The sequence below is a fragment of the Oncorhynchus clarkii genome, chromosome 25, assembly GCF_045791955.1.
Source record: "Oncorhynchus clarkii lewisi isolate Uvic-CL-2024 chromosome 25, UVic_Ocla_1.0, whole genome shotgun sequence".
Classification (NCBI taxonomy): domain Eukaryota; kingdom Metazoa; phylum Chordata; class Actinopteri; order Salmoniformes; family Salmonidae; genus Oncorhynchus; species Oncorhynchus clarkii.
The window spans coordinates 35,867,949-35,872,847 of record NC_092171.1 but is presented as its reverse complement, the minus strand read 5'-3'; positions in this window follow the sequence as shown (position 1 = coordinate 35,872,847).

Here is a 4,899-nt window from a genome sequence, read left to right as displayed (position 1 = left end):
CTCCTGCTCCCCTGTGCTCACTGTGCAGCTGACCGACTGCCTCTTGCTCATCTTCGAAATTCAAACAAATAGAAGAGAAAAAGGGAGGAAAAAGCCATATGGGGTAAATGGATAAAACCAGCTGACTTGCTGCAGTTCTGGGCTGGTTAGATCCTGCATGCAGATTCAGTGCTGTGGAAAACACAGATATGCATCATCCAAAATAACACACTGAGTTAAATCTGTGAGAATATAAAACACATTTCTCTCTCCCAGTTCCTATCAGGATCCTTTATAAACTAGATTAGAGTCATGGATGCTCTACAGCATGGTGAGAAGCTCTATCCTCCTCTCTCTCTCTCTCTCTGTGTGGCTCATTGCTCTACTGAAACGGTTACTTCCCTTTTAAATGTCTCTCACAGCTCACAGACCCTGGAGTGCTGCTCTGCTCTCTTTAGCTACGGAGTGGCACGTACTGCAGTTGTGTCACTTTAATTCAACCCACCCACCACCACACTACACACTGCTGAATGCAAGCAGCCAGTCTGAGTCCCAAATGGCACCCAATTCCCTATGTAGTGCACTACTTTTGGACAGGGCCTATAGGACTCTGATCAACACTAGTGCGTGCACTATACAGGGAATAGGGTGCCTTTTGGGACTGAACCAGAGCCAGCTAAATGGATAAGAAATATTCAGTGCAGGAGAATTGGGGGACGGAGGGAAAGAGGGAGGCAAAGACAGTCACTGGCAGGCAAATTAATCTGTCTGGCCTTGTTCTGTGAATGGTTGCCGGGACAACAGTGGTGCACCACTGTACTGTATGCCTTCCTGGCATCCTATTCCCTATACAGTGCACTGTATGTCTCTGGGCTCACCCGTAGGGCTCTGGTCAAAAGGAGTGCATTAGATAGGTAATAGGGTGTCTTTTGGGAAGTAACCTATACAACAGAATGACATGATGGACAGTAACTCACCCTGTCTTCGGTATGAATCTGACACAAGGGATGAAGGGATATTTATACCCTGCAACTCCCACAATGCTTCACTTTAATCTTGGTGAGTCACCGACATCATCAGCCACTAGATGGAGGTCTTTCCTTATTGGCTTGTGATGGGCTAGCCTCAAACCCAGAGTGTGATGACTGGCAGCCAGCGAGTCAGCCTCTAGGACAGTAGCTTAGCATTTAGCCTCTAGGACAGTAGCTTAGCATTTAGCCTCTAGGACAGTAGTTTAGTGTTCAGCCTCTAGGACAGTAGCTTAGCATTTAGCCTCTAGGACAGTAGCTTAGCATTTAGCTCTAGGACAGTAGCTTAGTGTTCAGCCTCTAGGACAGTAGCTTAGCATTTAGCCTCTAGGAAAGTAGCTTAGCATTTAGCCTCTAGGACAGTAGCTTAGTGTTCAGCCTCTGGGACAGTAGCTTAGCATTTAGCCTCTAGGAAAGTAGCTTAGCATTTAGCCTCTAGGACAGTAGCTTAGTGTTCAGCCTCTAGGACAGTAGCTTAGCATTTAGCCTCTTGGACAGTAACTTAGCTTTCATCTTCTAGGACAGTAGCTTAGCTTTCATCTTCTAGGACAGTAGCTTAGCTTTCATCTTCTAGGACAGTAGCTTAGCTTTCATCTTCTAGGACAGTAGCTTAGCTTTCATCTTCTAGGACAGTAACTTAGCTTTCATCTTCTAGGACAGTAACTTAGCTTTCATCTTCTAGGACAGTAACTTAGCTTTCATCTTCTACGACAGTAACTTAGCTTTCATCTTCTAGGACAGTAACTTAGCTTTCATCTTCTAGGACAGTAACTTAGCTTTCAGCCTCCTTACATCCAGGGAGATGTTTCAATACTCTACATTGGTTTACTTTCTTCGTTTCCTTTCTTTCACAATCACTGATTAAGGGACTGGATCAGATAAGATCCCTCTTATATCATGCAGGATCAGTCATCATGGAGGAAAGGAATCCATCTCAACTGAGGTATCCACTTCACCTAACAGCTATCTACAACTGATTATTCATACAAAGTAACATGTTCATAACATTAAAAAAACTTTATTGCACTTCAGTCTGGGATGAACATTGCCAATTCAGGATGCCACATTTTTGTAAACGTTTGTTTTTCACAATAAATGGGAAATCACAATCAAGTTGAAAATGAAAAAGCAAGCGGCACATGACAACTTGTTCAACTTACAACAAGTAAAAGTCTGACTTTGCGTTGTTGTTCTCATAACAGTCATACATGCACATTACTGAGACAATGTACTCTCTGTAGCATAGAAAAATCTATTGTCTTTATCAATGAATATCATCACATTTAGCAAAGACTGGTGAACCTTTTTTTCCACATGGGGCATACATAACATTTCATCAGTATCCTAGGCCAGTATCATTGAGCATGATTTATATCCATTGAAAGTTTAGTCCAGGGCTTACTCCGAGAAACTGGTGCTAAATGTCTGAGACCCTACACTGTCAGAACACTGACCCTACACTTCCAGAACTGTGTCTATGGAGTGTTGTGTGACAGACCAATCCCATCTCGCAGTCTTTGTTCCAGCCGGCCTCTGGGTGGTGGTCCAGGGGGGCCGAGCTGGAAGGAAATCAGTCACATTTTAAGTAAATTCATTAGGCCGTATTTTTGTTCAGTGTAAATGCAGGGCCATGCACAGACCTTTCAAAGTGCTCAAAATGAAAGGGGACAGGTATTTCTGCCACTACACACTCACCACATATTGTAACCAAGCCAGTTACATTGCCTCCTAAAGACATGATTGACATGGGGAAAAGAGGGTAGGCTATCAGCTGATAATTAATGTTGATGATTGATGTAAATCTGCTAGTTAGCTCAGTTATATTTTTACTGATTGTGATTTATCTTTGAATGCTCTTAAATAATAGCTTCATAATATAGCCTAATATTCATAATCTTCTAACTGATATATGGCTGGCTGGCTAGTATCTGAATATTTTTAGCTAGGGTATAGACTACCTATATTCAGTGTTTAATTTGTAAATGTGGAGGTGCAGGAACAAAAGTGAGCGCAAGAGGGGATGACCTGGTAAGCTCTGAGGTGTCAATATAATAAAGCATTGCATGCATGTCATCGCATTTGCGTAGTGGCATCGAGCTGTAGAGTAGAGGCGCTTACAGAAGTTGCACACATGGGGAAAATGCACTGGCTCGATGTACACTCACTGGATTCGAACGACACACTCACGCAAACACACACACGCGCACACATATTGACACCACTTACACACACATTCACATTCCTTCACACTCTTCACATACGCTGCTGCTACTCTCTGTTTATTATCTATGCATAGTCACTTTACCCCTATCTACATGTACATATTACCTCAATTACCTTGACTAACCTGTACCCCTGCAGATTGACTCGGTACTAGTAACCCCTGTATATAGGCTTGTAGTTGTTATTATTGTGTTACTATTTTTCTTTTAGTTTATTTAGCACATTTTTCTTATTTACTTTTGAAAAGTAAATTCCACAAATTAACTTTTAACAAGGCACACCTGTTAATTGAAATGCATTCCAGGTGACTAGCTCATGAAATTGGTTGAGAAAATGCCGAGAGTGTGCAAAGCTGTCATCAAGGCAAAGGGTGGCTACTTTGAAGAATATAAAATCTAAAATATATTTTGATTTGTTTAACACTTTTTTGGTTACTACATGATTCCATATGTGTTATTTCATAGTTGTGATGTCTTTACTTTTATTCTACAATGTAGAAAATAGTAAAAAATTAAGAAAAACCCTTGAATGAGTAGGTGTGTCTAAACTTTTGACTGGTACTGTATGTTTAATAACATACATGCCCATATAAAACATATAAGTAACATATACAGTATATTGCCATATATTCGTTTTCAGAATGAAAGACTTCTGAAGCACCATGTGGTCCATATCAGCGTATCTGCTTACACAGGTAATTGTTTCGCAGCTGGAAAGGCACAATCGACTGTGTATGTGTGTTAATTTCCATCAAAGTTGTTAAGGGATATCATGTTACTACCACGAGGGAGCCTTACTAACACCAGACATCATAACATTGTCCTATGACAATAGACCCTGTCGCTCTCTATCCCTCTCTCAGCCAGGTAACGTCAGAAACATGGACTCCTAATGACAATGATTCTGTCTCTCTCTGCCTTTACTAAACCAGGTAGAACCGGAGTGTTTGGATGACACAGTACAACCCAGTCGTCAGATGTCATACCTACAAAGCCAACTAAGCACAAACACATCTCCAACCACCACCCGTCTACCCGACAGACAAATAAGGGCTGTGGACATGGATAAGATTGCATGGTTGGTATCAAGTCATTCTGTTATTCACCCTAGACTGCATTGGGAAAGGTGTCGTTTGTGAGGACTCAGTTGCAACCTCATACATTTCCATTGATGTAATCTATATACTTCTGGTCCTCTCTCTAACACAGCAACACACATGCAGTAGTGAAGATGTTTCAACCGGAAAATTACTATGTCATTTTAGACCAAGTGTGGTATTTGAAATGAAAGCTTTGACATACTGTATACCTAGATTTCTGCTTCTTTACCACTGACCACTGACCAAAGTACAGACCTATTTACCAAAAAAACAAGTACAAAAAAAAAACTACAACACTTAAATCACACCTGTCTGTGTCTGTTTTGATATATCCTCTGTGGTGCTCTGGTGGATAAGGTTTATACACATTCTGTACGGACCAAAATGTTTCATTCAAATCCTTCAAGGAAGAGAAGAGGAAGCAAGAGGATGAAGAGGAAGAAAGCTGGCTGGCATCATGAGCCTTCAATGTCAACTCCTGCAGACAACAATGTCTCCTGGCCTCCTCCTTAACCACACATTAGAGAATTAGTTACAGGTAGGTGAGTAATCTGAAGGGCTCTGCTGTGG